Source organism: Castor canadensis, chromosome 10, assembly GCF_047511655.1.
Source record: "Castor canadensis chromosome 10, mCasCan1.hap1v2, whole genome shotgun sequence".
NCBI classification, from domain to species: Eukaryota; Metazoa; Chordata; class Mammalia; order Rodentia; family Castoridae; genus Castor; species Castor canadensis.
This window is the reverse complement of record NC_133395.1, coordinates 102,280,789-102,302,221: the sequence shown is the minus strand read 5'-3', so window position 1 is coordinate 102,302,221 and position 21,433 is coordinate 102,280,789. Positions and strand designations below refer to the sequence as shown.

Sequence of the window (21,433 nt, the reverse complement as noted above, 5' to 3'; positions counted from 1 at the left end):
AACTTGCGAAAGGTCCTACGTATCTCCATCTTGTCCAAGAGGACACCATGAGAAACATGCTTTCCTCAAAAAATAAAATCTAAAAAAGAATACTTATGAATAGAGAAGGTACGGATTTTCATTACTTTCCTTTTGTCCCTTTCCCTTCTCCTACCCTGCAACCTTCCTGTTCCCAACTAGGAGAAAATGGCCTGAAAGTCAGCCAGACTCTCAAAACCTTCAGACCAAAACGACAGCTCTACTAACACCAATTCCTTTTCTCTTTCAGGTTTTCCTGTTCTTTATATTCTTTGTAGTACCATATGGTAGGAAAATTTTTAAAAATATTTCTCTTATGGTGGCTCAAGCCTGTAATCCTACCTACTTGGGAGGCAAAGATCAGGAGTATCATAGTTTGAGGCCAGCCCAGCCAAAAAGTTTGTAGCATGCACCTGTCATCCCAGCTACATGGGAAAGCATAAATAATAGGATTGCAGTCCAGGTAGGACCCTATCTCAGAAATAACCAAACCAATCTCAAAAATAATCAATGTTAAAAGGGCTTGCGAAGTTGCAGTGATTCAAGTGGTACAGCATCTGACTAGCAAGTGTAAGTCTGAGATCAATCCCTCAATGTAACCAATTTTATTTTCCTATAGAACTGGAAACTAAAACTCATAGAAGTTATGCACATTTTCCCCAGGTCATTATCAGCTGTTTTGTGGGAGTAGTCATATTAATATGCCAGGCTATCCATCAGGTTTATACATTGCCTACTATATTATTTTGATACTACTGTGAGTGTACATGACAGGACAAAGATGTTCAGAGGATTTCTGAGATCTTCCTATAACCTACTTTCATTCCTGAGAATACTGAACTGATGTTCCAAAAACCACATGCCATCTACCTGAATGGCACCATCTTGACATGTCTAATGGGATCTAGCACTAGGTCTTTCCTGCAAGAATCTCCTAAATGCGCAGACACATCTGGCCCCAATTCATATTGTCCTGGAGATTACTGGCTCCTGAAAAGGAATTTCAGCTCTGCAAGGGGCTTTAACACAAAGCTAATTGTTTCCTCCCACTGTCTCTGTCGGTCTTGGCAAAGTCAAGTCCTGAACTTGTTGAAGAAAGAAGGTGATTCATCTCTGTATAGAAAGAATGCCAAAACCCAACTGTACAAAAGATTTCTTTCTTCAGTTCCTTAATTCCTGTGGATCTTATAGTTGCTCACTACAATGCAAACAATTATGGGCTTCCAGATTTGACAGACAGTTGAGTAAAATGGAAAGGAACACTATGTAGCCCTTCTCATGAGTAAGTTGGGAGTCCAAGCAAACTGACTGACAGAAGACCTAATTCTTGGTGAAATAAGCAGGTCATGGAGACTGTCAGGCAGCAGTTTTGCACTATATTCCCTTCATTGCCAGTTCTTCTACCTTCCTAGCTTGATAGACCCAACAGGAGCTTTTTCATGACTGTCCACCTTTTTATCCTCTTACATTCAAACTATTTTCTTCTTGTTCTTCATGTAAAGGGTCTGGACAAAGCTTTCTGAGAGGATGAGTATTGTTAATTGGGAAATAGAATAGACCATGAAATAAAAATACAATTTAAGCACTTCAAACTGTAATACATAGCATTTTCTCCAATTTTATTTTGAGAACCTAGCATGTTCTTAAAAGAATTCTATATCTCAATTTTTAAAATACTATTAATGATGTAGTTTTACATAGTCTTGGGATGCAGAAAATGAATAGAAACAATAAGTCCACTAGACACTTTGTTTTAGGTGGTATTGCACTTAACCTTCTAATGAGGCATCACTTTTGCCACGCATGGTGACACACACCTGTAAACCCAGCTACTTGGGAGACAGACACAGAAGAATCACAGTTTGAAGCCATCCCAGGCAAAGTTAGTGAGACTGTATCTAAAAACAAAATAGAAAACTAAAGGGCTAAGGACTTTGGTCAAGTGGTAGAGCACTTATCTACCATGTGCCAGGCCCTGGGTTCAATCCCAAGTACTGAAAAAAATCACTCTTATGTAGTCTTCTTGATTTATAAAGCTTACTGTTGAAAAACCTAAAAAAAAATCTTCAGAGCAAGTACAGTTCCCTTTCAAAACATAAAGTCAAGCAACCCAATGGTACAGTATCTTCCTTAGGTACAGGCACAGGGTAAGAAAACACAAGGCACTCAGCCCACCACGCCTCATTCATAGCAGACATCACTAATCAATCATACTGCCCCATGGATGATCCCAGACATCAGGCCTTATGACACTTCCCAGCTCTATCAGCTCTAATAACCACCAAAACCTCTTTTGAGTTTTGAGTTGGCACAAAGCTATTTGGCATCCTAGACATTGTGACAGATCTACCAGAACTTGTAGGAGTAATGGTTGTTGTTCTGGTTCGGGTTTCATAGGTGAGGGGAAAAACAAACAAACAAAACACAGCTGCAACAATTCAAATACACTATCCTTCCAGCAAGGCTTCTGTCATTGTCACTGAATTAAAAATTAAATTAAAAACCTCTAATTGTTGACAGCTCAGAAGATTATTCAGATCATGAGTATTATATGTAGGAAACCATGGGACCGCGGGTATAGGAAGAAGTTCAAATCTTAGACATTTACAGGTGAGGAAGCGCATTTCACTGTGCGGACTTGTATCAGATGGGTGCATGTTGAAACATCTGCTTTCCTTACTAATTTGAAAAGTATAAATGATATTCGTCCAATATACTGCAGATAGGAGAATGACAATACAATGAGCTATGTTTTTTAATTAAACGAACATTACATCTATGATAAATCACAAAGGAAAACCATTACACTAATATGTGGCTTTCAATAGCCAAAAACTAAACGTTCTATCGGGCATGCGTCTCAAAATTGGTCATGTTCTCATCAGTCTAGTGACAACAGGCCTACTTTATACACCTGTACTCTCATGCAACAAGAAGCCAGAACCTGAAAGATGAAGTCAGATTTTTTTTAATGAAGAAAAAAATTGCTAAAAATACATTTTAACAAATATAAATGGTTAAAAGTTGATATTATCTGAATTAATGTTTTAATGTATAAAATAATAATAGTTTACAAAAATCAAACACAACATTGAGGAACTGTAATTTATTTCATTTACAAATAAGTAAATGTAAGTCGTTACAAGTGCTATTATTTATAATGTCTCCAATATCCTTTCTCATGTTGATTTTCAAATTATATTTAATATATACGATATATGATAGAATTCCATACACTCAAATTATACCTCATTTGTGTGTGAATATACACATGCAGAATATATATGTGTACATATATGTAAAAATCTAAAAAAGTCATATACTATCAAAAAGAAGGTGCTATTCATGATTAGTTGTGAAACAAAGAAACAGGACCGCTTCTTTAAAGGCCATATGCTTTAACACTTATATCTGATAGGGAATACTAGCTATCTCATCTTTCATGCCACATAAAACCACTTCCACCCAAGACAGTATTCTTAAAGAATATAGACAGCATCATTTTTAATTTACTAAATCAAAGATTCTACAAATGGACAAACTATTTCAAATGCTATTTGAAATCATGTTTAATAAAATGAGGCTTTAAATAACTCATGAGGCCTTTCTGAGGAGCAGCTTCTATGACAGTCTCAGGTCAGGGGCCCTACCAACAGTGGGGAGGCCAAGAGCTCCAGGCTGCAGCTGCAGCTGCCACCCTCACGGAGCACAGGCTCTTCAAAGACAACGCTTAGCTGGCACAGATCCTGCCTGGAAGATAGAAATCACTTCCCGGGAACTGTATCTCAGCCTGGCATTAGCACCCTTCAGCAACCAAGCGCCTGGGCCTCACCCCAAGGGCTGCTCCTTTCCCACACATGGTGAAATCGGACACCCAGTGCCCCCAGGCTCCCCTCACTCAGACCAGGCCCTCAGGAGTGACTTGGTTTTCCTCCTTCTCTAGGTCTCATGACTTCGAAGGCTTACTGCTACAGTCTCAGGGTTTCATTATCCAAACTTCTTTTGCACTCATTTAGAGCTGTGAATTTTGAGTAATACATTTTAAATTTTAACTTACTAAAAAATTTAATAAATTTTAAATAGCATTTTATTGTATCATTTCCAAAATCTGGAAAGTCATTTAAATGAGTGAATAAATGTAAAGGACCAAACTTTTAAATAATTTCTTGTAAGTTTGCAGCATTTTTTTCTGAAGATATGAAAACTTCTCAGCATTTTTGGGACATCCTATATCTCCCATAACTTAGGGTCTTTTTTTGGTTTCAAAATTATTGTATATTAATGTATGTCCTTTGGCTAGCCTACAGTTGTTGATTTTTTAAATTTAAGATGAGTGTTACTTTAAAGGTATCTTTAGAGGAATTTTGAGATATTTCCCTGATACAGTATTGTTTTCTCAAATTGAGGGAAAAATTTAAATTCTTATTGGCATTGCTTTGCAATTGAGATAATTTTAACATTTTTATTTGCTATTTAGACATCTCATTCAGGAATCAGAATTAGAGAATATAATCTCATTATCTCAAGTGGAAGACTGGCCAATGCATACGAAGCCAAATACGGTATTTAATATTTCTTTTTTTTTTACTGTATAACCCCATTCAGAATTCCATTTTGCAATTATGACCTGAGACATACATATTGAGGATGTGGGGGAATCACATTTTTTAATGAAACAAATATTACAAAAACAGGCGATATACTCTAATGCTTTCCATTCTAGGGGCTTTTTTTTTTACTTAAATTTCATGTTTATTTTAACTCATTTTGTTGATTTAACGTTCATTAATGTGTTGGTAACCAAGTACGAAAAGTAGTAAACGGGACCTACAGGGGTTAGTCAATATACAACAGGGTTACCACGGTAACCTTTTTACATACAGTTCATGCTTTTAATTTTCCACTTAATTAGTAGAGACTTAAATTCACAAATTCCCATGTCCATATGGAGGGACTTTGTCAAATGCAGATTCTGGCTCAGTAGGTCTAAGCTGGGGCCCCAGATTCCGTGTTTCTAAACAGCTTCTGGTCTGCAGAAAACATCCTGAGAAGTGAATGTTTAGTACTTAGTCAGGAGAGATGGGGAAACACAGCAATAACTGCCTGGGCCACTACCTTAAGGCTCCACCAAAGCAAGGAGCCTGACCTCTCCACGCATTTCCACAAGACGCGTGCTGCACACACAACCTGGCAAAGAAGGCCGTACCCTGCAGTGGATCTCTGAGGAACACCAGCACTTCACAATCCTCTCCTCTGTGGTTTTTGCCCTACTTCCTTTCTCCACAACCTATGCCCAGCCAAAAAAGCACAAGCAACACCATCCTGTTTCTGATTGCTTGGAAGCCTCTTTGGAGTGCATTGCCTAAAAATGTGCACAACTGCTGGATTAGGCAAAGCAGGAACAGGTTACATAAAAAAATGCCAACAAGCTAGAGTGTGAAATAATTATGAACATTTCATTTAAGGAACTTGTTAAACTATGAAATTCATTTGTCCAAGTGGACTGCACTCATATACTATGTTTGCTTGTCACAGAAGGCAATTCTACAATTCGAAGAGTAATTTCATAATCCTAATCTATAGAGTTATAATTCTCAATCTAGGAATTGCTGTCAGTAATTGTGAGTGTTCCTGGGACAATACTGAATTTCTGTACTTTCAGTCACCATAATTAAGGGATACATGTATTGATAAAATAAAAATGTATTTAATTTTGATGAGGCTGTGTTTCACGTCATCATTCTGTGCACATATCTAGAGGGATGGGAGATAGGTTGCTGACCACTGTGCCCAAACATGTATGTAGCATGTATTCAGTGCCAGATAAATAAATGTTGGATAACAAAAGAATGAATGGATGAAGGTAATTTTAATATCATGCTATGTCTTAGTATATAATTCACTAGCTTATTTGTTATAACAGTTTGCTACTAAATTAAGCAGGAACTCCTTTTAAAAGGGGATAGAAATACAAAGTGGCATCCTCCAATTGCACTTGTCCACAATGCAAATGGGGAATGAAGAGAGAAAGGGAGAAGAGAGGGAAAAGAAACTGAGAGGAGAGCAATGATTCCAGATTGCTAGATGGAGTAGGCTAGTGGTAGATGGGACAGGAGATGTATCAGAATCAAGTAGGGGAAACATTCCAATTTCTCAGATTTTGGAATGCCTCCTCCCTTGAAGACCAGGATCCTAACAAATAGGCACTACAACTGATGAGAAATTTGGAGGAGGAAGGGATTCCAATAAAGAACTAAGATCAATGCAGTGCTTTTTTCAATGGTGGTGATTTTGCGCCCTAGGGGACACTTGGCAATGTCTTAAACATTTTTGATTGCCACAGAGGAGGCCGGTAGGGGAGGGAGGGAAAGTCAATGCTAATGACTAAAGGCTACTGAGTAAAGGCCAAGGGTGCTGCTAAACATCTCATAATGCACAGAGCGTTAGGAGAGCCCAAAGTTGAGAAACCTTGTTCCAGGGAAATAAATGACATGGTAGAGGCAAGAACAGAAGTTATTAGGTAGGGGAGAATGCACTTTGCCAAGACCACTCGGCTATCACAGAAGAGTAAGGTCTTAGAGAGAATGGACAGAGTTAGGGCTGAGGAAGGCCACAGGGCTGGGCGTGGGGGAGTGGAGATCTGGCTGTACCTGCTGAATACCCTCTCTAGTAAATCCTAAGCCACTGCTGGAGTGGTCGGCTCCACTGTTCCAGCCAAAGCCTGTCTATAGCTCCTGAGATCCAAGCAAACACCCACAGGAGGCCAGCAAGTCTAGGGGAGGGAGGGGAGTGGGGGTTTTAGGCTGCCCTGAATGGTAATGTGCCAGTGACAAAAAAAACCAAAGTCACTGGTACCCTGGCCACATCACTACCCACTGCCTTGTCTTCTGATGGTCAGAAACTGCCCTTCCTTTACCCGGATGCTTGTTCTCAGCCACCCAAGTGGTAGTCCAAAAATGCCAGGGAATTGGTCTCCTAAGGAGGCAGCACACACCTGCTCTCTTGCCTCTTGGTTGGGACAACCTTGAGTTCCAGCTGTCTCCAGATTTCCTCATTGTAACCAAGTTCAGGTGCCCACAGTGGTAACTGGTTTAGTCACCCCCAAACAGTTGGCTGTCACCCCTTCCCTGGTTTACTCTCTATCCTCTCATTGGTGTTTGCTTCACCTTCCCCTAAAGATAACTTGTACTTGACTATGTCTCTTAGAGGAATACTGGGCTGGAGCTCCATATTCCCCAGTGCTCCTCCTGAAACTCCTCCCTTAAGAAGGCCCAAGATTGCTAGAAACTGGATAATTTTTCTATCCTGAGGTCCTGAGCACAGAACTAAACCATCAAGCTTCCTCTGAGACACAGGCTCTGGTCCCACTTCCGGTCCATCAGAAACACAACTTCAGGCATATTCCATTTTCTTCCATCCAAAGAACAAGAAAAAAACACAACTTTTGCTCAAGAATGGCAAGGATCAAATGATTCGGGAGCATAGGAATCCCTCTTAGTCACCAGTGCCCCTTCAGTCAAATTTGTACAAGAATGCTAATAAGTAACAGTACATGACTCTGAGAAGGGGGTCTTATTGAAGGCTGGGAAGAGGCAAAGATGAAGAGCAAGGACTACCATAGGTCACTGAAACATTAATGAATTACCACTGGGGATGTAAAACCACAAAACAACAAAAAGGAAACAGCTATTTTAAACACTTCAAAACAATGAAAAGAAGTGGATTGTAAAATCCCTTGGAGTGATGTCCAGACACACATCTTCTATGTCACAGGGATTCTGAACCACTAAACATTTTAAGAGGAAAAAAAGGCCACAAAAAAAGCTAGGAGCTGTGAGAGATGCTGTAATAGCTCTGTGTCTGGAGAGTGGGGGGTGCTCCTTACATCAGCATAAAGGAAATTTAGAAAACAAGGTTGCTGGACACTGGTCTCAGAATGTTCTCCTGGCAGAAACTTGAAACTTGTCATCTAAGAAAGTCCTTGGTGTCAGAAAAACTCAGGAATCCAGCGACCAAGTTTGGGTTCTGGTCATAGTCTTTCTGAAGAACACCTCCTTACAAATTCTCAAACTGGGAATGTTTGCTTGGTTTCATCTCTGTGGAGAACTTCCACTTTGGAGCCCTGAATTCTTGCCAAGTTAGTGAGAAGAGATCTTCTATCTCAGATCTGATGTGAGTGGATCACTTCTTCTTCTTTTTTTTTTTTAAGAGAAAAGAAAAGAACAGCCGAGACTTTCTGCAGGACAACCTATTCCCTTATTTATAATGCAGGACAGCAGGGCCTTGAAAGTGTATATTCTGGTTCATCTGAGGACACTCAGTTGTTCATTTTAAAATTAGATTCATCCTAATTATATGAAAACAGCCCACATGTGGCTGGCCAAAACACCAAGAAAGCTTTGCTCAGTACCTGCCTACTGGGAATGCCTCCCAGCCAGCGCTGAACTCATTTAACACATAGTTCTACCCTCTTGGAACTTAAAATCTAGCAAAGGAATGTCTCATTGACAAATATGAGCTTTGAATGGTGACTAAACATGCAATATTAGCACAACTCTGCCACTGAGATATACTCCCCGCACAACTACACCTTTCTATAGAATGGAATTGAGCATCTATAGACTTTGGTGTCCACAGGGGTTCCTGGAATCAAGCCCCTAAGGATGCCAGGGACAATTGCATTTACATCTCTCCATTACAGTGCACTCACTACTCATGCAACACCAACATTCTCTTTTGTAGCAGTTCTCTCAGGACCCAAATGATTCCAGGGCTAAAATTTTGAGGAACTTTCTTTTCTCAGCCTCTAAGAGTTGCAAAGCATACTAGTATTATTTCCATAGCACAGAAATTCAAAGCAGTTAAGAAACTTGCCAGAGAACTTGCTAGGAGGTGGCACAGCCAGGCATTCCAGTCAGCCGGTTTTTGATGCCTGTATGGATCTCCACAGCCCCTACACACATTCCACCCCTCTGGTCTCTCTCTCTCCAGTGTCCCAGCTCCCAAACAACCCAGGACCTAAGACCCCTCCCCATAATATCCTAGGCCAATAAGTGAATGGGAGGTTCTCCTCCATGCTCTGTAATGTTACTGGAACCTTTTACTGGGGAATTCCCTGAGCCCCAGAGACTGCCGTCAGCAGCCAGAAATAAATTAAGCATTGAGAGCATTACTTCTCTCATAATTTGGAATGCAAAGAATAGCTGAATCTGTACCTGATAAACATTATTACCAGGATTAACTTGTTAATATTGCAAATTTTAATTTTCAAAAATATAATATTTTGCAGAAACAAACTCATAAATAATAACCATACCCAGGCTAATACAAAGGTGTATCATTTTTATTTTTTGCATATCCTCACTTGGCATAATAATTATCACATCTTATCTCTTAATAATCCAAAATGTGGGTCGAGGGCATGGCTCAAATGGTAGAGTGCCTGCCTATCAAGTGCATGGCCCTAAGTTCAAGCTATGTGCTCTTTGTATCTCCTTACTTTTTTTTTTCAGTGCTGGGGATTAAATCTAGAACCTTTCCATAATAGGCAAGTATTCTACCACTGAGACACAACCCCAGCCCTCCTGAATGCAATTAAAGTTTTCTGAAAAGTAAAATACACATAGAGGTAAAGGGATGCTTCTTCTTTTCACTTGCCTCATGTTTATTATTCATGCCTTCGTAGTTCCCTTATTGGGAACTGAACACGTGATAATGTACATTTATAATTTCGGAAGAAAACAAACATCCATTTGACTAAAAGAGAGGCGCCTCATTTTAGTAAGCAACTATAGGATAAACACTAGAATAAATACTAGGAAAGTCATTTTTTTTAGTCAAGGTATTATGTAATAAATCATCTGAACAATCTAAAGCTCTTAAAATTATGCCAGGAAAATGGCTTCAACACCTCTGTCCACATACCAACACTCATCACTGGCCTCTGCTCCCTGATATCTGTATTAACGTGTTTATTTTCTAAACATACAAAATTCCAAAATACAACACTAACGATTTTAATATTGAATACATAATATTTTAATATATTGGGTAAAATAAAATACGGTAATGAAATTAAAGTCACTAGTTGTTTTAACCTATTTATAATGTGATTATCAGAAAATGCTTTAACTACCTGTGTATCTCACATTATACTTCTATTGGGCAATACTGGGATATCAGTAGTTTGCAAATTATAGCCCAGCATCTGTTTTGTTAATAAAGTTTTATTGGTACACAGCCATGCCCATTTGTTTACCTGTTGTTTATGGCTCCTTTCTCACTATAATGGTAGACTTGAGTCAATTCATCAGAGACTATGCCTTGAAGAGTTTAGAACATTTATTATATGGCCATAAATATTTGCCAACACCTGGGCTAAAGATAACTGAGATGACCTATATTTATCATTTTATCATTAAGGAAATTAAAGTTCACATAAATGAAGAGACTTATTCAAAATATTTTAATATTAATTAGGTGGTATTTCCATAATACCATCTTCTTATTCATTCATTCACTCATTCATTCATTCATATTCCTCTTCCATCTCTTATTTTGGTCATTCAAAAAGTAAAATCCCAATGAGCTAGAAAAATCCACATTTTTTATTCAATAGTGAATCTTAACAACATCAACGTCATTTCAATAGGGTTCTGTCAGGCACAGGAACTGCACATACAATAGACCTTCAAGTCACATACAACTCTGAAGAGGCTGTGAGGTGATCTCTGACCTTCATTTGAAACATTTTTAAGAGAATCTAATATTATAATCTGTTTTCAAACTAAACTTGAAATGTAAAGCTAGCATGCTAAAAATATTCATTATCAAAATTAGAAAAATGTTTCCATATTGGAAAGAGTGAAATCTGTTCCCAAAGACATCAAGCCACATGTAGCTGTCTCAGCTTCCCCCGCTATCCCTCTCAGTGGATTATTCTGAGAGTCTCTGCGCTCTTCACCTCTACACTCTTTCACTCAAGACCTGATCCCAAAGAACTCTACTAAAACAAAAATCTGATTTGTGGAACATTCTTCAGTGTCTTCATGTTATCAAGGCAAGACCTCCTTCCTAGTATAGCCAGGAAAGTCCTCATCACCTGGTGCCTTCCTGCTCCAACAGTCTCATTTATTTATCTTTACACACAGACTTGGCTCCTCATATTTTCCCAAATGCTTCACTGTTTCATCTCACTTTATATGTTGTATTTCACGTTTTTTCTGCCTAGAGTCCTTCCTTCTCCATCCTGTATACGCCCACCGTATGCTACACTTACTACATTATGGAACTTATCCATATTACCTGTTCAGTATTAATACTAACACTACTATGAATCTAAACTTAGAAGCACTTAACTGCGGGTGGAATACTGCATTGATTCATTTAACCTTCGCATTATAGACTATTACATTATACTCCGCATATTAAGAAACTGAGCACACACAATGAAGCCAGGTGAAGTCAATACATGAACCCACACATTCGCACCACACAGCCTATATACCAGTAGAGGTTCTCAGTGGGGGTAGTTTTACCTCCTGGTAGACCTATCTGGAGACATTTCGATTGCCACAAGTGGTGCTACTGGCATCTAATGGGAATAAGCAGGTGATGCTGCTAAACATCCTACAATATACAGTAGGGACCTGTATAATAAAGACTTAATCTGACCTAAGATTCCAGTAGTGTGGGGGTGCAGAGGAATTATCTGGCCCCAAATGCTAACAGTTCTTGCTGCTGAGAAACACTGAATCACTATGCTAAATCACTCCTATAGATTGTTCCAGGAGACTCTGCACTGCACTTTAATGAGAAGTTTTAAATGTTGGGACTTACCATAGTGCCTGGCAGCTAGGAGATGCCCCATGCATTTGTCACGGATGGATGGGTGAGTAGATGGAGGGACAGACTCCAAGGGAGAAAAATGTTTTTTAACATTTAGTTTTGTTTCAACTTCCATTCTGTTAAATCTGAACACATATTCTTGATTTTGTCCTTTACAGGGTGGGGTGCTGGGTAATGAGCCCAGAGCCATATTCTTAATTAAAAGTAAAAGAATGCATGCAGATTACATTCCAGAGCATGCCCTCACCTTATGTTTACGAACCTATACAGTGAGTGACCAAACTAACAGTCCAAATATACAGGACTGCTTTTCCACAAGGCCTCAGGAGGGCAATTCTTACATATACTACATACAGCACAGGATGAACTGATAGGCTCATTCTCCATATAGGTCATCATTTTCATTATTTCATAAAAAGGATTTTCTGTGTAATGTTCTCTTGGCTCCATTTTCTTAAAAGAAAAAGTAAAACTGCCCTATACAGACTGAATTTCCCCCTGTTGTAGCTACAATTTAGATATAAACACATTCGAGATTTCCAGATATTGGAAGTAAAACAGAAATGATGGTGAAGCTTAGGTGAAGTTTAAAAGGTCAACAGAAACATACACAACAGGAAAAAAAAACTGGTTCATGTATTATTGACTTAAACATTACAAATAAAGGGAGGATATAGATTATTATTATAGCATTTTTAATCATTTTTTATTATTATACTAGGGATATGTTGTGACATTTACCAAAGTTCTTATAATATATCATAGCTGAATTCACCCCCTCCATCATTCTCCTTTATCCTCCCTTCCCCATTCCTGGAATAGTTTCAACAGGTCTCATTTTTTCATTTTCATAAATGAGTACACAGTATTTCCACTGCATTCATCCTCTTACACCCTTCCTCAACATCTTCCCTCTTCCCACTGGCGCCAACCCCCAAAAAAACCTGTTTTACCTTCCTGTTCTTCATTTTTGAAAAAGAAAAAAAGACATTTTTGTGTGTATAAGCTAGCTATCCAAGGAGTTTCATTGTGACATTTCTCTGTTATATATTCTAACCCCAATTGGTTCATCCCCTCTATTTTTCTCCTTTCTATCTTAGTTCCCTTTTTATAGTGATTTCAACAGCTTTAAAATTTTATATTCATTCTTGTACAGAAAGTACATCAACCATATTCACCTTCTTAACTTCCTGTCATTCGCAGGCAAATGGATGGAACTGGAGAACATCATCTTAAGTGAAGTTAGCCAGGCTCAGAAAGCCAAAGACAGCATGTTTTCTCTTATTATAGCATTTTTAAAGTAACAAATTTAGCAGTGTTTTTACATCATTGTAAAACACTTTAATGGCAGTATTAACTAGTGTTGTATACAAACAGCTAGAGTTTTTGGTTTTTTTTTTTTTAATGAAAAGCCAAAAGGTTCCACTGTGGAGCTAGCCACCGCTGCTTTGATTTATTACTTATTATGAAGTTCAGTTAGAGACTAACATGAATGAACATTATTTTTAAAATGTAATACAGCAAATTTTTCCTCACAACCTCTTACATAGAACTTTAGCCATTCTATTCTCTCTCTCTCTCCCTCTCTTTAACTCTCTTTCTCTCTCCCTCTCTTTCTTTATCTCTCTCTCTCTCTCTCTCTCTCTCTCTCTCTCTCTCTCACATACACACACACACACACACACACACACACACATACACACACGAATATGGTGATCAAATAAGTTTTGCTTCCTGCCCTCCCCCCACCCTTGAACATTCACAACACAAACTAGTATGAAAATGGGTTCTGCAACTTTGGTATTAAGTTGTTAAACTCAGGATTTCCCAAATATAATTGACAATAGAGTAAAATACATAAACACAATTAACAACAGAGGGTCTGCCAACATATCCAGGAGTAAGAGAAGAGACTGCAAGTGACCATGGGATTTGTGGCTTGGGACAACAGTGTGAATAGCATTCTTACCATGATTTGGAATCTGGGCCCAGGAAGTACAGCAGATACCAGAAACAAAAGTGCCTTTGTCACTCTATGTGAAGACATGACACATACTTGTCACAGAGACAGATTCTGCATGTATGGACATGCAAGTTGGTGAGACATTTATACAGATGGGAGGTAAATGTGAAAAAGAAGACAAGTCCATTGTGATTGTTATCATTAATTATTTTTGAGCACCTGTTCTCAAAAAATATTGGTAAAGCCTGGAGAAACAGACTCCTGAGAAAAACAGAGTTGAGTGAAGAAAGTATGTCTGAGAGCCAATAAGCCACATTTGTCACAGGTTAGAATGCTCAATGGCTTTCTAGATGTCAAAATCATCATTATGCCACTAAATTCATGACTGTCCTCTCAACTCTGCTCATCATAGACACTCCCACATCTCCAGAAGCCAAGCAATGTATTCCCAAATAAAGCAGACAGACCTGTTGTCAATATGCACTCGTTTGTCCATGCTTTTGCTTCAATCAACTTATCACTCATGATTTTCTGATAAATCCTTAAATTCTTGATCACAGAGGTCAGCCATGATTCCCAGAAGGCCCTCTTTTGGCAGTAGGAACTTAAATGAGTTCAAACGTTCCTAATTATTATATGTAGCTCATCTATAGCTCATACACATACGTGTGTATGTGTATAATAAAGAATAACATGTGGGAAATTTTTTAAAAATCAGGATTAAGAAAGATAAGGTTCAGATATGTAAGCTAGAAACTTCTTCACAGTGCCAAGTTGGACCAGGAATATGTCTTTTGATTTTTCTTTCTTTCAAATATGTCTACATAAATGTCATTTAATTTTTGGTAAGCATCGTCCAACAGACAGTTCAGGGTTATATTTTCTGGCCAAAGTCTCAAATTCAGTTATCTGGGTTGTTGAAAGTAGGCACATAGGCTGTGCAAATTTAATGTGTCTGAGGCAAGCACATCCACATCCATTGGAAACATATTCCAGAGAGTTTCTTTCTGGGATATGTGACTTTCACGCTAGAAATGATACAATATGCTTCCCCAGACAGAGTCAAGGCTCCTGAGTTCTAATCCAGGCCCTCCTAACTTTCAGTTTGGAAAAGACACTTGAGTTCCCAGCAGAGCTCAGTTTCTCAATAAAAATAGTACTGCACTAGAAGAGCTGCCAGTACAGAAAGTCTCCAAAGTCCTCTGAAATTAGGACAGCAGGGACCAAAGAACATTAGCACTGAATGCAGATCACTCTTCTGTCACCTGGCCAGATTCCTTTGTGAGTCAGTGATTTGGATATGACACTTGCTTAAGTGTCATAATTGCCTAACATATTTGGGAACTTGGCATGGAGAAATGAGCATCCTTAGTTAGAAACTCACTGGCCTGATTATACTTAACACCACACCATTTGGATACAAGAGAATCATGGGTGAATCCCACTGGAATTTACACTATACCTGAGCTTCAAAGACCATAAGCTCCACAGAAATAGAGTGTGTTTATTTCAGCCAAGGGGTCATAGGGAAAACTCCAATAGGCAAGTTCATTTCATCACAGTGGAAAGCATTGCAAAATCTCTTACTCTTGATCTATGTACATTGTCCGATGTGCTACTGGCTACACACTGAACCACAAAGTGACTAGCAGGGCCAGGCACATAGTACATCCACAAATGTCTATAGACTGAATGAAAAATCAAACTATAGCATCAAAATCACTTTAAATCAAGCAAGAAGTGAACTTCCCAGGCATTGCTCAACCAGCTTTGACAGTAGCACAAATCCTTCTAGCAAAACAGCAATGATCTGGACTCATGATGCAATCCAGGCAGCAAACATTCACTTTGGGCAAGACCAAGTTAGAAGATGGCACTCAGTGCAAACACAGAAGGGGAAGAGAAGCACCACCTCTTCTCCCCCACCCATCATTTCTGCCAACAAGTTTCACCTGTGCTCACATGTCAAGCACCTCATGAGGCACTGGGTGTCAAGGATGAGTAAACCCACACATAACCTCTCATCACAATTCAGCGGTGAAGCAGAAATGGAAACAGGATAAGAACTGTGGAGACTAAAGCACAAAGCATCAGTGCCACTTGTTCAGGGAAGTTTGTGTCATTTTCAAGTACCTGGCTGTACTGTCCTCTCAGATTGCTGTAGCCAAAAGCCTGGCTGACACACTGGATATCTGAGAAAGTTAGTTTAACAAACATGTTAGCCTTTCGTTCCTCTAGGTTTCCTGAGTTCTATTTCAGCACTGAGGACTATAACCAGAAATTCCACCACTGGATCACAGCAGCTCAGGTCCCCAGAGATAAATTCACATTGGGTTACTTTTCTTCATTAAGCCGTCGACATTTTTACTTTGCTTCATTTTCTATAGAGTCAAAGATGAAGTACTGTCAATGACATGATTTGATATTTTATATGAATATACACTAGTTGCCAGGCACCATGGTAAGTACTCTGCATATGTTATGTAATCTACACTATCAGCTTTTCCACCTGCCACCTCTGGGTCCCCTTTTTCTGTTAACTTGTCTACTATGAAGCTCAGAACTAAATTAAATAATCTAAAGCAGTAAGCACTTAGTATTTTAGTTCAATTCTTTTTCTTATTCTACAAGGTGTTGGTCCTTCTTTTCTTTCCACTTTTAACAGTCTCATCATTTTATGGGATTTTTACTATGCATTTACTCAGACATTTCTGACAGCTAATTCTCTATAAAAAAACAAATTACCATAATTACAATTATAATTTCCTTTTATTCTCAGTTGGCAAGAGTTTCCATGAATAATAATTTGAAGATGACTTCTTGGGTATCATATTCTAGCCACTTGAAAACTCAGACAAGGCAATACTTCTCACCATCACCTGGTTCAGAACATTTATGAAAGGGCAAAACAAAGGTGGAGGGGAAGGGTGGAGATTGGCTGACTTTACTTACAACATATGGCAACAATTAGGTTATTTACAAATCTATTACTAAGGACTATTTCTCTCTTGTTCTGGATCATGCCTGTCCCATTTTGATCCTCTACAACCACTATTTTTGCAGCCTAAATTCTACCACTGTACGTCCTTGGTCTCCTTAGAGCTGCCAATGCCAGAAGGACTGCCAAGACCTGCTGAGTGAGAAGTCATTGCTATCACCCAATGATGTCTGGTCTCTGGAATTTCACTCTTAGTACTGACAATGCCTCTGGAACAAATAAAGATTCTGCTAAAATTCAGGGAGTTGAAGGTCAATGTCTTCAGGGAATCAAGGGAACATACAAAACAAACTCTGCTGTTGAGGATTTCCATGTACTCAAGGCAAATACCTCCCCAAAGGAACTTGTAGAACTCTCTACATTGTCATTACATAGAATGGCAGGCCAGCTGTTGTCAGAGAAAGAAGGAAGGAGAGAAAGAGGAAGAGAGGAAAGGAGAGGAGAGGAGAGGAGTCAGATAGTGAACTAAATGGGGGGTGCCTACACATGCACACCCACATGCCACAGATTTTTGGCATGTCCAATTGGCACCTACTAGTAATGCTTAGTCAGGCATTTGGGAAACACAATGTTTGGGCACAGCTATTAATTTCTTCAACAAAGATTTACCCAGCACCTACTGTGCACCAAGTACTCTTCTGGATGCCTAGAAGTAAAGCGTGCATGAAATGGTCAAGATCCCTGCTTTCATGGACTTCATTTTCTAGAAGAAGATCAACAAGGTAAGGGACAGGTATCAGATCAAAAGAGCAATTCAAATTGCAAACCAGAGTGAGGAAGGAAAGACAAGGGCCACAGGAGAGAGTGCCTTTGCCCCAGTGGTCAGAGAAGGGTTTTCTAAGAAACTGACATATACTCTTACACTAGAATGAGAAGGAGCTAAAGAAACCAATCACCTTTACTCTGATTTCCATCAAAAAGATGAGCTTACTAAGAAAAGAAGCATGTAAGCTCAATTGTGACTCCATGAATGCTTCAAACAACTGCAAACACTCCAGGGAAGAAAGGAACCCTCAACTTTCTCTGTTTTTAAGGAGATTTTAAGAAATCACCTTTTTGTGGACCAGGACATGGCTTAAGTGGTAGAGCACCTGCTGAGCAAATGCAAGGCACTAAGTTCAAACTCCAGTACCATCACCAAAGGAAAAAAAAAATCACCTTTTCCCAAAGATTCTGGATTAGAAGGGAGTTGTCTTAATTCATCTTCAGTTATCGCAGAATTCACTACAAAGAAGCTAAAAGGGGAGAGATGGGATATTTATTCCTCTTTGTAATGTTGATGAGTTTATATAGCAATTTCCCAGTGTCAAGAAAATTATGCCTTTACACTGTAATGCCAACAGGGATTGCTTCATATGAAAACAAAAACATTTTCATTATCTACATTCACTTACAAAAATAAAGCCAAAATGTATTTATGAGCAGATGTTTCTACTTCCAATATATAATGAAATTCTGAAATTAATTAAAAATAAGGTTCTGATAGTATCTCTTTAGCATGCACAAATTATAAACGGCTGTCCATCAATCTCTTCACATAAAATACCCCAAACAAATCACCTACTACTGAATTTGTTAGACTCTGAAACACAACCAACTGACATGAAACATCCTAAAAGTCATCAACTCAAAATACTCTGTATGGAAACACCTTTTTCATTAACGATTCCCAGCTTAGAGCTTCTTTCAGAATTAGAAATAATTAAGCAGAAGTGAATTAGGGAGCCGATCAGTCACTGTGAGTATTCAGAATGAATCATGGAATATTATCACTGAAATGCATGTTATTCTTTTGCAATATAGTGCATATAGCATATTCTCACAGTGTAAATAAGCATATTAAACTAAGGTCACACATGGAAAGATGTTGCCCAACAGGTCTACATGGTCAACTAGAGTTACCATAAAAACCGACGTGTTGTATTAATACCCTGTACAGGAATACTTAATTTCATCAATTTCACAACAGGTCTTCACAATCGAATCTCACTAGTATCTAAGGCCAGTGACGAGTTGAGAGGAAGACTGTCAAATGTATTTCAAATGCATTTACTGATTAGGCATGATGTTTGAATAGTCACAAATTCTCAATGTGGAGAGAGGAGGACGGAGAGTCTGAACCTGTCTTGTTCAGGTAAACTCTTTTACTTCTGACTCACTTTACGAATGCTTCTCTACCCTTCTTTGAAATTTTCCCATTTAGGGAAATTATACATTGAGTTTTAATTTTAAAAAAAATCTTCACCCATCCCCCCTCCTTAAAACAAATCAGAAGGCTTAAGAATTAGCTCCCATAATAATCCTACAGTGGTCACTGGGAAATCCTCCTCCAAAACTGAGACTAAGAAGGACGAACTGCACTAGGAATAACAACTCCCCCAAATGAGTCCCTGCCCGAGGGTTGGGGGTGAATGCACAGCTGACATAACTGGGATCACAACCAACTCCAGGCGACCCAGGGGAAGATGCTGTGTCAAGAGAAGCAAAGCAAAGGAGCGCGACTCGGGAGGCTGCAAAGCCGCCACCGATTTCCCAAGGAGGCGGGGAGAAGCCGAGTCGCCAGGCACCGGCCACAGCGCCCGCCAACATTCAGCAGAATTCTCCTTTCCAAAACCTGGAGTTCCGGGGCAGAAGCAAAAAAGGGGGACAGGCGTCCCACAGTCCCTTTAAACTGCCCCTCCCCGTGCCTGCCAACCTTTTCCGAACCCCCGTGTCACACAACTTCCTCCTCATGGAAACTTCCACTGGGTTCGGCGCTGAGGATGCCAAACTCCATTTCCCAAGGAGCCTGTCAACAACCGGGCTTGGGGTTTGAGGAACCAAGCCACTGCGAAAGGAGGGGGCCCCTAGCCACCCAGCTCCACCACTGCCCACGCCGGGCTCCCCCAAGCCGGTACCTCCTCCCGGAGCCGGGGCGCAGAACCCCGCAGAGGCAGGTACCGAGGGTGACACCCCCGCAGCCCGCGCGCGCCCAGCGTCGCCGCCCTCGCCCCTCGGGGCTCCTGCGACACGCGTCCCCATCCTACCCACCCTCTGGACAGCGACCACAGTCGCCCCCCTCTTCCCCTGCCCCCACCCTGAGATGCCAACGCGCTGTCCTCTCGCCCAATTACCGGTGCCCTGGAGCCGGTCGGGTCGGGCGCCCGCGCCCCTGAAGGCAGCCTGCGGGCGCTTGCCCAAGCCCGGAGCAGAAGGTCTCCGTTCCGAGCGCACTCACATTATTCATGCAAAGTTAATCCCCGCCGCGTCACGGCCGCCCGCCCGAGGATGTGCGCCTTCCTTGGCCAAGCCCCGCAGTCTCCACCCTCCTCCGCCCCCTCCTCCCGGCGGCGGGGTCCCGGGGAGCGCAGGCGACCAGGCGTCGCGCGACTCCTACGAAATGTCAACTCCTTGAGCGGAGAGAGGCGGCCGAAGCCAGGGCCGCGCCGGCCCTCCTCGCCACTCCACTTTTCTAGGCATAGGAAGCGAGGTACAGTCGGGGGCCCGAGTCCCCGCCTCTCCGCGCCCCCCGCAGGCCCTGCCCGATCCCCTCGAGCGCTGCCTTACACCGGGCCGCGCCGGCTGTGAGAACCGGTGACCTGGTTTCCCCTCCAGCCCTCCCGGCGGGCCGACTCGCGCAGCGGTGGCGGTGGCGGTGGTGGTGGTAGTGGCGGCGGCCAAGAGCAGGCAAACCCGGCTCCGCCAGGGGCGCAGCGAGGAAATGGCCTCCTGGCCGCGCACCCCGTCGCCGCCCGGGCCGCCCGGCGGGTGCTGACGCCCTCCACCCAGCTCGGGGACCTCACTCCGACGCACTCTCCAGGCCGGCCCCTCTGGCCCGGACCCCGAGTCCTCGGCACATGTCGCCCCCGGCCAGCCGCCTCCGCACCTGCCTGCCCCAGGTGCAGGCGCTCCCCGACCTCCCGATCCCCGCCGTGCCCTCCGCCACGCGCCCTCCCAGGGGTGCTGGCGTTGTCCTGGGTTTGGTGGCCACGCGCCCACCCACCCGACTGCAGGCGCGCGGAGGTTCGAGTTTGGGCGTCATTCCTCCAGTTGGAGAAGAGGAAGGAATGGAATGGGGGTGAGTGACAAGTGGGGGTGCTTACACGAGCGCGGCCTTCTTTGCCCGCCCGACAGGCGCGCCCGTGCCGCCGCGCGCTCCTCCTTCCGCCCCCAAACCACTTGTGGCGCGTGTCGGGACGTCAAGGCGCTCGGGCTCTTCCTGGGCCCCCGGCTGGCTGGCCCGGGCGTCTGGCAGCTCTCTCACCGCCCTCGCTACCCGGGAATGGAAGTTTGGGAAATGCCTTGCTTGCCCTTAAGGGGGTCATTCCTCCTCTCGCACACCCCATCCTGGGAGAGGGGTGTGCATGTGTGCAGGGTTGGCTCCACAGGTCCTTTTTAAAGGGGCGGACGCCCCATTATTTTGTCTTGCCCAGGAAATATGCAAATAAGACCCGGAAGACAAAAATAACATCCTTGAAGAGTTCTGATCTGGCAAATATACATGCTGTAAGATGTCTCCTACCTGAAGTCGTGAAGACCATGGTTTAGATTGAGAGAAAATAAAGCAGGCAACTTGCATTGTGAGCTAAATTACTTGGAAAAATACCGAGTACCCAGGCAGCTAAAAT

The 21,433-nt window shown here is 41.5% G+C and overlaps 1 protein-coding gene across 8 annotated transcripts in view; it reads right to left on the bottom strand.

Annotated features, from left to right (window-relative positions):
- Positions 1–21,164, bottom strand: part of Thrb (thyroid hormone receptor beta) — a 407,107-nt gene extending 385,943 nt beyond the window's left edge. For 2 of the 8 annotated variants that reach the window (XM_074043799.1, XM_074043808.1), the window contains exon 1: positions 20,373–20,492. The gene's annotated coding sequence lies outside the window, so the exon portion shown is untranslated. Of the gene's footprint in view, positions 1–19,939; positions 20,101–20,372; positions 20,493–20,808; positions 20,833–20,908 lie in introns of those variants that run through there. The other 6 variants (XM_074043796.1, XM_074043806.1, XM_074043809.1 and 3 more) reach the window with 5 other exon arrangements.
- Positions 21,165–21,433: the final 269 nt, after the last annotated feature.